The following is a 13149-nucleotide window of genomic DNA, read 5'->3' as shown; positions in this document are numbered from 1 at the left end:
AATACACAGTGTGGGTTGCTTTATTTCCCATCCCTTCCTCCTGTTGTAACTCCACCTTCTTTTCCCTTTCTTTTCTCCCTCCCTCCCTTCTCTGCTTCCTTCCTTCCTTCTCTCCTTCCCCTTCCTTCTTCCCTTACCTCTCCCCTACTCCTACTCTTCCTCTTCCCCTTCCTACCCTCTCTTTCTCATTCTCTCCCTTCCGCCCTCCTTACCACTTCCTTCCTTTCTCCTCTCCTTCCCCATCCTTCTTCCCTTCCCTTCCTCCTACTTCCTCCTCCCCTTCCTCCCCTCTCTCCGTCTCTTTCCCTCCCTTCAATCTTCCTTACCTCTTCCTCCTCTCCTTCCCCATCCTTCTTCCCTTTCCTCTCCCCTATTTCTACTCTTCCCCTTCCTACCCTCTCTCCTTCTCTTTCTCTCCCTTCCACCCTCCTTAACCTCTTCCTTCTTTCCTCCTCTCCTTCCCCATCCTTCTTCCCTTTCCTTTCCCCTACTTCTACTCTTCCCCTTCCCCTTCCTACCCTCTCTCTTTCTCTACCACTCCCTTCCACCCTCCTTACCTCTCCCTTCCTCCTTTCCTTCTCCTCCCTACTCTCTCTCCTTCTCTTCCTCTCCCTTCCACCTTCCTTACCTCTTCCTTCCTTCCTCCTCTCCTTCCCCTTCCTACTCTCTCCTTCTCTTTCTCTCCCTTCCACCCTCCTTAACTGCTTCCTTCCTTCCTCCTCTCCTTCTCCTTCCTACTCTCTCCTTCACTTTCTCTCCCTTTCACCCTCTTTACCTCTTCCTTCCTTCCTCCTCTCCTTCCCCTTCCTAACCTCTCCTTCTCTTCCTCTCCCTTCCACCCTCCTTACTCTTCCTTCCTTCCTTCCTTCCTTCTCTCCTTCCCCAGCCTGGCTGGGGAATTCTGGGAGTTGAAGTCCACAAGTCTTAAAGTTACCTAGTTTGGACACCCCTGTGTTAATGGTAGAAGCATTTCATATGCATGTTGGAAATGTAGGCAAAACCAAGGAAGATATCACCACATGTGGTGGTTTTGCCCCAAGGCTAAACAATATTGGGATAGAATGAGAAAATGGCTGGAAGAAACGACTAAACAGCAAATCGATATGAAACCGGAACTATTTCTATTGTGAATGCCTACAAGGAAACATGACGAAAATTAAACAAATTAAGGATTGTATAGAATAGCATCATATGTATAGACAGAGAAATGAAATCAGGGGGGAGAAGTACATTCACAATGGATGTATACTGAGGTGAAAATGTACGGAAGGAAATTGCAAAAAACTAAATAAATTTGTCTTTAAAAAAAACTTTAATAAAAATATTTTTTTAAAAAAGAATTTGATCCCTCAATTTGACAGACTTCGCTCCCTTTGCAAAGGGGGCCCTTGCCTCACCCCAAAATACGAATCTCTACATAATTCTGGCCAAGCCCCCCCACAAAACACCATTTATTAAGGGGATTCTTCAGGCATTTATTATGAGAAACTTCCTGGCAGTGAAGACAATTCACCCGTGGGACTACTTGCCACCAGAAGTTGTGGGTGCTCCATCACTGGAGGTTTTTAAGAAGAGATTGGACAGCTGTTTGTCTGAAATGGGATAGGGTTTCCTGCCTAAGCAGGGGGTTGGACTAGAAGACCTCCAAGGTCCCTTCCGACTCTTTCTATTAAGATGTATTCTTTTGATAAAATGCAGATATTGCTCGACTTTGGTGACTGTTGAAAGATACAACAACACTGAAAAAAGGGACATGATTGTTTTTCACACTTATGACCGTTGCCAGATCCCCGTGATCACATGATTGAAAGTCAGACCCTTGGCCACTGACTCGCATTTATGACGGTCGCACTGTCCCAGGGTTAAGTGATCCCTTTTTGCGATCTCCTGACAAGCAAAATCCATGGGGAAACCAGATTCACTTAACGACCGTGTTACTAACTGAGCAACCGCGATGATTTGCTTAACAGCGATGTCAAATTTTAACGTGGGCCAAACCTCACGTAATTGTCTCGCTTAGCGACAAAGGTTTTGGGCACGATTTTGGGCATAAATCGAGGACTACCAGTGAGAGTTTTTAAAAATGATATTTTACCGTAATATTTTCTCCTGATCACAAAAATATATTTATTAGGAAAGCCGTAACCATTGGAATGAAGTAGATTTTCCCCCGCTATATTTCTCTTTTGTTTCATTAGTATTGGCTTTTATTTTTATTTTTTCTACTTTTTTTTCTTTGAGATTACAGATAATACAATAGCAGAGTTGGAAGGGACCTTGGTGGTCTTCTAGTCCAACCCCCTGCCTAGGCAGGAAACCCTATACTGTTTCAGACAAATGGCTATCCAACATCTTCTTAAAGACTTCCAGTGTTGGGGCATTCACAACTTCAGGAGGCAACTTCTGTTCCACTGGTTAATTGTTCTCACTGTCAGGAAATTTCTCCTTAGTTCTAAGTTGCTTCTCTCCTTGATTAGTTTCCCCCCATTGCTTCTTCTCCTACCCTCAGGTGCTTTGGAGAATAGCTTGACTCCCTCTTCTTTGTGGCAACCTCTGAGATATTGGAAGACTGCTATCATGTCTCCCATGGTCCTTCTTTTCATTAAACTAGACATACCCAGTTCCTGCAACCGTTCTTCATATGTTTTAGTCTCCAGTCCCCTAATCCTCTTTCTTGCTCTTCTCTGCACTCTTTCTAGAGTCTCCACATCTTTTTTACATCGTGGCGACCAGAACTGAATGCAGGATTCCAAGTGTGGCCTTACCAAGGCCTTATAAAGTGGTATTAACACTTCACATGGTGATCTTGATTCTATCCCTCTGTTGATGCAGCCTAGAACTGTGTTGGCTTTTTTGGCAGCTGCTGCACACGGCTGTCTCCTATTTAAATGGTTGTCCACTAGGATTCCAAGATCCCTTTCACAGTTACTACTATTGAGCTAACAGGTTTTGCTGTTAATTGTGCAAGGACTTTTTTTATTTTCTTGCAATCGGTAAATCCCATTTGAAAAATGCAGGTAGTCCTCTACTTGCAACAGTTCGTTTTAAAGTAGAATAAAATATGGATTAAAACATAAGAACGAAGACGTGGCATAAAAGGGACAGTTAGAAGCTTGCTTAAAGGGATGGGGAAATGTCATCAGCCCTCAACCACAACATGTTCCAGCAAACGTCTCTATGTCAAAAATCCCAAACCACGAGGTTCAATTAAAGTTTGTTAATGGCACGTAGTCCATACCTGTAACAAAAGGAGAAGTAAGACCCCCATCTCCTTATAAGGCTTTTTCCTCAAGGTAACCAATAAGAAATGAGTAAAGTGTTTCCGTGTTACACTGTCTTTGAGAACGTATAAGAATGCGTGCATCAAGAATAAAGATTGTTCAGAATTTGCAATGTTGGCCATGAGCTAACATTTCTGAACCTGGCTGCCAAATAAATTTTTCCTGTATCCTGAGAAGTCTAAAGCCTGTCATTTTCTGCAACAATTCTGGCGACCGCGGCAGGACTTAGAGCGATATTTTGCTGAGGACGGAATGGACCGACCGGTGCCCCATCGAGGCCATCTCGCCCTTCTTCAGGCGCCACGGAGATCTTTCTCTGGAAGGGGGCCGATGACCCCTCTTGGGTATCCGGAGGACACCACCGATCCAAGAATCTGACCAGGATCAGGACAAGTTAATAAAATTTACGCCGGCTGAGAAAGAAGATGCCTGCAGGCAAGTATCAAAAGAATTGTAGACCCACTCGGTTAGGAGTGGAAGAGGGGCCCCGATCACCCCCCTGAGCCCGGGATAGCGTCCCTTCCAAATGGAACCGGCATATCCTAATGAGGCTCTAGGTTTGTGTGGGTGGTTAAGTCATCGCAGTTCCTGAAGGCGACCGTGGTATTCCGGCACCCCAGATTGGTGACAGTGTCATAGAAATAGAACATGGGAAGATGGGGAGCGTTCCTCGAACGCCTCTCCGATGCATGTTGAGGGGAAAAAAGCTTTGAGAGAGTTTTAGTAAAAAGTCTCTGGCAGAGAAATTATCCTCACTCTTATTATAAAAGCCTCAAGGAGGAAAGAAAAAGCTTTGAGAGAGTCTCAACGAAACATTTAGTTCCTGTCTGTTTTAACTTGCATGGTTGTCCTTGATTATGTGTTTAAGTGGTTTTTGTTTTGTTTTGTTAAAAAGAAAGAACAAATGGTCCCATTAGGTGGGGCCAGGAGAAAGAAAACCAAAAGTTTATCGAAGGGATAGATCAAGTGGACCATAAACCTGGTTCAAGGGAGCAGTTGAGATAAAAACTCAAATTGCCCCAAAGGGAATTTTATTGCCAGAAGCTGAGGGGGAGATGCGTAAGGTGTGGATATATGCTCCATTCTCAATAGCTGATTTATGTAATTGGAAAAATAAAATTCCTGCTTATAGAGAAAATCCAGATGAGATGCATGTCCTTTTTGCATCCATTTTTCTGAACTCACCAGTCTGCTTGGGCTGACATAAAAAGTCTGATGGAAATTTTATTAACCAAAGAGTAAAGAATAAGTCTTTTGAAAAGCCTTTGCAGAAGGATCATGGGGAAAAAAATCCAGACTGGACATGGTTACTAAAGGAACCAGATTAGGAACCTAGTACATTCAGCTGCAAAACTATTGGACCTCAGTTTTGTTAGGATTCAAACAAAAGTTAAGAATTTAGGGAAGGTCTATTAAATTCAACAGAAAGGATGAAAATCCAGGGGAATTCCTAGAATGCATTTATCAAACCTTCAGGCAATATACCACATTAGATCCTGAGGTTGAAGAAAATAAGAGAATGGTCAATATGATCTCCAGAAAATAGGCTAAAGATACAGAAGGATCTTGACAAACTTGAACATTGGGCACTATCTAATAAAATGAAATTCAATGGTGAAAAGAATAAGGTTCTACATTTAGGCAACAAAAACGGAATGCACAGGTACAGTATAGGTGATACCTTACTCAGTAGTAGTAACTGTGAAAGGAATCTTGGAGTCCTAGTGGACAACCATTTAAATATGAGCCAGCCGTGTGCAGCAGCTGCCAAACAAAGCCAACACATTTCTAGGTTGCATCAACAGAGGGATAGAATCAAGATCACGTGAAGGGTTAATACCACTTTATAAGGCCTTGGTAAGGCCACACTTGGAATACTGCATTCAGTTTTGGTCACCACAATGTAGAAAAGATGTGGAGACTCTAGAAAGAGTGCAGAAAAGAGCAACAAAGAAGAAGGAGTCAAAACTATTTTTCAAGGCACCTAAGGGTAGAACAAGAAGCAATGGGTGGAAACTAATCAAGGAGAGAAGCAACTTAGAACTGAGGAGAAATTTCCTGACAGTTAGAACAATTAATCAGTGGAACAGAAGTTGCCTCCAGAAGTTGTGAATGCCCCAACACTGGAAGCCTTTAAGAAGATGTTGGATAGCCATTTGTCTGAAACGGTATAGGGTTTCCTGCCTGGGCAGGGGGTTGGACTAGAAGACCTCCAAGGTCCCTTCCAACTCTGCTATTGTATTGTATTGTATCTTCATTGGTCACTCTGCAGATGACATTAGGGAAAAAAGGGGGCCCAGGAAAGGCATCTCTGAACTTGTGGAATGAGCATACAAGGGCTCAAAACCTCAGAGAAGAAGGAACTTCAAAAGGCAAAAGGAAACACATTTTTTCTCGCCAAGGCTCTTAGATAGAGTGGGAGGCAAGGGGACCTGCCGGAAGAATTGTCAAGGAGGTTGTTGCGGGGATCGGTAGTTAGAGGCACACATGCTGTTGTTAATCAGGTTGCTGCAGCCTGTCTCTGTTGTGACAAAACAACCCAAAGACAGGATGGAAACTTCCTTTGGAAGTCCTTCTACAGGGCTCCCAGGTGCTGTGTGGCAAATAGATGTCCCCACAATTTTCCCAGAAAGTGAGATTTAGAGATCTCTTGGTTTTGTGTGCACTAAAAGACATTGTGCCAAGGTTTGGGGTGCCTTTGAATAGAGCCTCAGATTCTGGCCACCATCAGATGAATCAAGAGCCCCACCCAGATGCAAACGATGTGTTAATGAAAGTCTCCATACATCTGGATCTTTAAAAATTAGAGATCCAAAATAGAAACGGAACACCCAGGCCAGAGACAGGTATTAACAATCTAGTGCTTAAGGAGATAGAACAATGGGCATAACTGAGCAAAAGTAAGAAATTTAGCAGGTCATAAAAAGGTAAAGCCTATTGAATAGGAAGATCTAGGTAATTGGACTTGATTAATTTGATGTAATTCTTAGGTGTGTATCTATACTAATAACATGTAGAATTGAATGGCGTTCAATTGATTTTGATATGTTTGATCAGCTGGCAAAATAAGTAAGCTTTTCAGCTGGGGCTTGAAGTTGTGGGGAACGGTAGTGTAGTGAGGATTTAAACTGCTCTCTAAGTTTTCCCATGCTTGGGAGAATGACCCACATGTTTCCCAAGGAAAGAAAATTGGAGATTTAAAGGGACGGAACCTCCCCCAGGTCTGAAAGTGTTGTTTCAGGATATTTGTGCATGTAGTTCTGTGTGGATTGAATAAAATGGAAATTGCATGAAAGGTCTTTGTGAAAAGTAAAAGAGAGAAAGAGAGATGACAGGATGCAATGTAAAGCTGAATTGCTGACAGTTGCATTGTCAAATAATTCCAAAGCCCAAAGCAGTGGTCGATGTAATTGGTGTAAGGAAAAAAAGGCCACTGGCTACAAGAATGACCCAAGACATGCTTGAATGCCCAGTTCCTCTTTTGGGTCATGATATCCTATGCAAAATGGGAGCTACATTGTCCTTTGAGGAAGATAAAATGGCCCTAATGATGAGGCACTCTTCCCCAGATGAGATATGGCAATGGTGGTTCAAGAATCCACCAGGCCATGCGTATCATCATGCACCAATAATTATACAAGTAAAGCATCTAGCCATGCCTGTTTGCCTACGCCTTCTTCACCATCTCAAATACATAGAAACAACTAAAAACTGTTTGCTTTTGAGTAGGAAAAGTAGCAGGTCAAAAGAGGCTGTTTGCTCTTGGAGACTAGGTTTCTCCAAGGATTTAAAAAAAAAAAATCACCTACCTTTTTGGTGAAGTTTTTGCCTCAGACCTAGAAAATTTCCAGCCTTGCGAAGATGGAAATGTGCTACTCCAATATGTGGATAATATCCCAGTAACCAAACAGACGAAGGAGATTTGTTGAAAAAATACCAATCAATCAATTGCTTCATCTGTTAATGGACAAGGGACACCTTGCCCCAAGGCAAAAAAAGCTGGAAGGCAGGGACAAAAAGCCCCAAGTTAAATACTTAAGAGTAATAATATGTGAGTGAAAAGAAGCTGTATGCCAAATTGCGAACCCATGAACAGCAGGATATTGCAGAATGAGGATTTCAAATTTCATGCTTCTAGCCAAATCTACTTACGCATCTACGAAGGGGGGTGGAAAAAAAAAAAGAAGAAGAACCCTTGATTGAGATTTAAAGCAGAAACAGGCGTACAAAGCCCTAAAGTCAGAATTATCTCAGGCTCTGATAAGAAAAAGGAAGTTGGCAACAACCTGTGGCTTATCTATCTAAACAACTGGACTGTTGCAAAAGGCTGGCCACATTGCCTAAAATTCTAGCCGCCACGGCTCTCCTAATGGAGGAAGCTAATAAATTAACTTTTAGACAGCCTACCAATATCTACACTAGCCACGCAATTCAAGGAATTTTAGAAATGAAGGGACATTTACAAATATCAGGCACTCCTGACTCAAAATCCACAAGTGACTTTGAAGCAAACAAATGCCCTAAACCAGTGATGGCGAACCTATGGCACGCGTGCCACAAGTAACACACGGAGCCATTTGTCAGGGCACGCGAGGCGCTGCCCTGTCAGCTGGCCAGCGTGCATGTGCGCGCTGGCCAGCTGAGTTCACCTTTTTAAAAGCTATTTTTCACCTTCCCCAGGCTCCAGAGGCTTTATAGGAGCCTGGGGAGGGCAAAAAGAGCCTCCCCCGCCCCCCGGAGGCTTCAGGGACGGTCCGGAGGCTTCCCTGAAGCCTTCGGAACGCTTAAAACCACCCTCCGAGCAAACCGGTAGTGACTTCTGGGTTACTAGGAGGGTCGTTTTAAGCGCTCCGAAGGCTTCAGGGAGCGTCCGGAGGCTTCCCTGATGCCTTCAGAGCGCTTAAAACGACCCTCTGAGCAACCCAGAAGTCACTTCCGGTTTGCTCACAGGGTGGTTTTAAGCGTTCCGAAGGCTTTAGGGAAGCCTCTTGACGGTCCCTGAAGCCTCCGGAGGGCCTCCGGGGGGGGGGGAGGCGCTTTTCACCCTCCCCAGACTCCTATAAAGCCTCTGGAGCCTGGGGAGGGCGAAAAAAGCATGTAAAAATGGGGGGGGCGTTGTGCATTATGGGTGCGGCACGCCCGCAGACAACCCCCCCGTGCTCCCCCTACTTGTGGCACGCGAGCCAAAAAAGGTTCGCCATCGCTGCCCTAAACCCTGCCACCCTTTTGCCAATACCAGGACCCGAAATTGAGTATAATTGTATGAGAATCATTGAGAGTCAGTTTTCATGCAGACCAGACTAAACGGACATGCTGTTGAAATATGCAGACTATAACTTGTTCACTGAAGGATCAAGCTTCATTACTATGGGAGAACATTATGCAGGCTATGCCCAAGTCTTTGAGAGTGGACCTTCCCCAAAGGCACCAGTGCCCAAGTAGCAGAATTATGGGCTTTAATCCGTGCATTAGAGAGGGCAAAGAATGAAAGGGTGAACATCTGAACTGACTCTGTATGCCTTCCTTACTTTGCATATCAATACTGCTGATTATAGGGAAAGAGGTATTTTAAGTGCCTCAGGAAAGAAATTAAGCAAATGTGTGAATTGCACTGTTAAGGAAAAGATAAGGTGTGTTTTGATGCCTTACCCTTTGCTCTCTGCTCTGTGAGATGTAATCTATGTAAAGAACTTAATTTATCTCCTTTTGAAATGATGTTTGGACGGCCACCAGTTATAAGCCATAATTTGAAAAATCATATAAGGGACCTGGGACAGCTGGGGTCCTCATGGGTGAATCAAATGGTGGGAGAATCGAATAAGGAAATACAAGTAATCCAACAGTATTGTGTCTCCCTTACCCCCACCATTTTTAACAACTTCCAGTCATAATATTCAGATAGGGGACAGACTGTGGGTAAAACACTGGAAAGGGAAGAATTTGAAACCTAGATGGAAGGGCCCATATACTGTGGTCATGTGTTTTCCATTTGCAGCAAAAGTGTTGGAATCCAAGTTTTGGATTCACTGGACTCGAGTTAAGCCAGCTGCTGATGAGTATTGGGAGGCAGACCAGGATGAAGCCCATCCTCTAGTGATATGCTTAAAGAAACGCCCCCTAAAAACTGCCCTACCATCAATGGGCAGAATTACGGGGCAGAAGAGGCCCTACTGAAGTCACCCCTTTGGAAGCTGACTTCTCGATGTACGGCTGAAGATTTGGAGGAGGAAGACAACGTTCCATTTATTAGATATAAGATGTATTAGAAAGTTTGAGCACCTGTCAGGAAATGGCAAGCCAATTATTCATAGTCACAACTGTACTATCTCTCGCTTTAGTGAATGTACTTATTTGTTGTATTGCATATTCATCCCTCAGGAACTGCCCCCTCCAAAGGAAGACAGGTGCTGAGGCTAAGATCATTAATTGTAATCAAGAGGAAAACGAATCATCTGATGACACTTATGTTTGAGGAACCGTGGGAATGGGTTCTTTGCAGTATAATAGGAGTTTTTGGATTGTGAGTGATATGTTTAGCAAATAAGATTTGGTTTTGTGGATTGCCCAAAGCTGATATTGCCATTCCTCAAACTATATATAACCCCTGCCTTCTCCCTGATGCGGTGATTCAGTGGGCTAAAAGAATTGTGTTAGGAGAGGTTTTGCGTGAGGGACAATTATGAGCCTTTTGTGGCTCTGCTGTTATTGGCAATGAGCTTGTTAAGTGATGACGTTTTGAATGTTGCGAAAATACCTGAGCAACCCCCCTTGCTCTTGAAGAAAGATCCGTGGATGCTATAAATCCCTAAGAACAGGGTGGAATCAAGTTACAGGATGTGGTACAGGTCTTCTTCTGCCAACGATGCATCATTTATGCTTGGGGACAGAACCGTAAGCCAATCCCAACACCTAAAGTCAATTATTTGACAAACCCTGTAAGAAAAAGGGCAAAGCATAGGGAAAACAGACCCCTGCAACAATTGAGAAAAGGGGACTATAAAGAGTGCTGGAGTTAGGTCAAAGCTTAATCAATCAGTCTGATCCTGCCCTGGGTCAAAAATACTGGTTGTGTCTGTCTGCTGGATCTTTACCTTATCATGCTGTTTCAGTTGAGCAAGATCTTTGAAAACAACAACAACAACAAAGCTAAGATAGTCCTTGTGCATCAAACGATATCAGGAACCTGGCATTCCTGTGGGGTGACTATCAGAGGAACAATGCCCATCTGAAATGTACCTTGCCCCCAGGAAAACCCTTGTAGATGTGAAATTGACTCACAGCATGTCTCCCTCTGCTCACAAGCTCTTCCAACAGAGGGTCACTTTCTTGCTCCCACCTCCAGTTGTTTTTAATCGATGGGAGGGGAATCTGACCACTGGAAGCTTCCCCAAGGCCATCCCAGCCACTCCGACTTCCCCTTTGGCTTTCAATACAATCCACCATGGGATTTTGTGTTCATTTTCCCCCTGGAAACAACAGTTCCCACTATCTCTTTGAAGGACCAGTTCTCAGGGATAGGCAAATGGACCCTAACCAATGTTCCATTACAGCCCCTAACTGGTATGTACTTGGCAGGAACCTTACAGGTCTGGACTAATGAAAAGAACATCCGAGCCCATGCCTTTTTCTATGAACATAGGAGTGTGTGTAGGGGAAAATGGACTCTTCTTCTTATGTGGGAAAAGCTTGCTGTTTCTATATGAATAGATCAGGGGAAGTCTGGGGGATGGTCCAAGAACTACGAGTTTGAGCTTCCTCTATTGGTCAAAAAGTACAAGGAACAGATGTGTGGTTCTCTTGGCTACCGGGAACAGGTTGGATCAAGCAAATGCTATTTCTTTTATTATGTGGAATTGCAAGTTTAGCCTTCCTCCCTTGCATAATACCCTTGCTTAAACAACTCGTTATGAGGTCTGTAAAGGAAACACGGGCTGAAAAGGAGTTAATGTTAAATAGAAAGCCTAATCCCACATACCCTCAAGGAAGATGAAGTCTCAGATACTAGTTCCTACATTCAAATTGCCCTCTTAGAAGTAGAGGAAGTGATTTCGGAAGATAAGCCCTAAGATGTGTATTGCTTGTATCCTTGCTTTTCTGCTATTCTGTATCCTGCATGCTTATATTGTTAATCTAACAGGCTAGACTCAATTGTGGGCCTTAATAGAGTCTAGAAGGGGGGGAAATAAAGTGGGATAAAATATGGATTAAAACATAAGAATGAAGACATGGCATAAAAGAGACTGTTAGAAGCTTGCTTAAAGGGACAGGGAAATGTCATCAGCCCTCAACCACAACATGTCCCAGCAAATGTCCCTATGTCAAAAGTCCAAAACCACGAGGTTCAATTAAAGTTTGTTAATGGCACGTAGTCCATACCTGTAACAAAAGGAGAAGTAAGACCCCCATCTCCTTATAAGGCTTTTTCCTCAAGGTAACCAATAAGAAATGAGTAAAGTGTTTCCGTGTTACACTGTCTTTGAGAATGCATAAGAATGCGTGCTTCGATAATAAAGATTGTTCAGAATTTGCAATGTTAGCCATGGGCTAACGTTTCTGAACCTGGCTGCCAAATAAACTTTTCCTGTATCCTGAGAAGTCTAAAGCCTGTCATTTTCTGTAACAGTTTAGTGACCGTTCAAAGTTACAACGGCATTAAAAAAGGGACTTAGGACCCTTTCACACTTATGACCATTGCAGCACTCCCATGATCATGGGATCAAAATTTAGAAGCTTGGGAACTGACTCATACATATGACGGTTGCAATCGTCCGGGGTCACGAGGTAGTCCTGGACTTACAACTGTTCGTTTAGTGACAACACCACTGAAAAAAGCGACTTATGAGCTGTGTTCTCACTTAACGACTGTTGCGTCATCCTGACGGTCATGTGATCAAAATTCAGCCAGCTTGACAACTGGCTCCTATTTATGACAGTTGCAGTGTCCCGGGGTCACATGATCCCGTTTTACGACCTTCTGACAAGCCAAGTCAACGGGGAATCTGGATTCATTTAACGACCACTTAACACCTGCAGTGAAATCTTGGGCTCAATTGTGGTCATAAGTCGAGGACCATCTGTTGAAACGGCCGCTAAATGAATGGTCATAAGTTGAGGGCTACCCATACAAGGCTCCTCATATTGTAGCCCCCCACCTTGGTTGTGTCTTGCACAATTAAGTTGCAACAGCAGCCGCAGTGCAGAAGGAGGCTGGGAGGAACACGCAACGGGGAGGCTGACGTTATCACTCGTATTTATGACGGTCGTGGCGTCCTGGGGTTACGCAACTCCCTTTTGCGACCTTCTGACAAAGCAAAGTCAACAAGGAAGTCAGATTTGCTTAACAACCGCCTGGCTAACTTAACAACTGATACAGATTAACAGAGTCGTAAGCGACCTTGGAGGTCATCTAGTCCACACACCCCCTGCCCAAGCAGGAGACCCTGCGCCATTCTCAAGAGAGGGCCATCCAGTCCCTTCTTGAAAGCTCCAAATGAACTGCGGAGATTCACTTAACAACCGCGGCAAGCAAAACGAGGCGAAATTCACTGAACCAGTCTCGGCCACAGAAATTTGCGGACGTTAAGTCGAGGATTGCCTGTCCAAAATCTGGCCAGGCTGCCTGCATGAAACTGGACTGTTTTCTCGGTTCATTTGGGGTATGTTTGTTTGTTTTTTGGCACGTTTGGCCAGTTCCTGGTTCATTAACCCAGCAGCCGCCCTGCTGCAGGCGGTTGATAGCTGTGCCAATGAACTCCGGTGCTTGGCATCAGGAAGAGCAGAGCAGAGCAGGACGAGAGAGGGCAGTGACTCAGGATGAATGAATCCCACATAAAATTGTTCCCAGCGGCCCCAAGCAGCTGGACTCTGA

This window comes from Natrix helvetica, assembly GCF_964273705.1.
Source record: "Natrix helvetica genome assembly, chromosome: 5".
Taxonomy (NCBI): Eukaryota; Metazoa; Chordata; class Lepidosauria; order Squamata; family Natricidae; genus Natrix; species Natrix helvetica.
Note: the sequence above shows the minus strand (reverse complement) of the source record.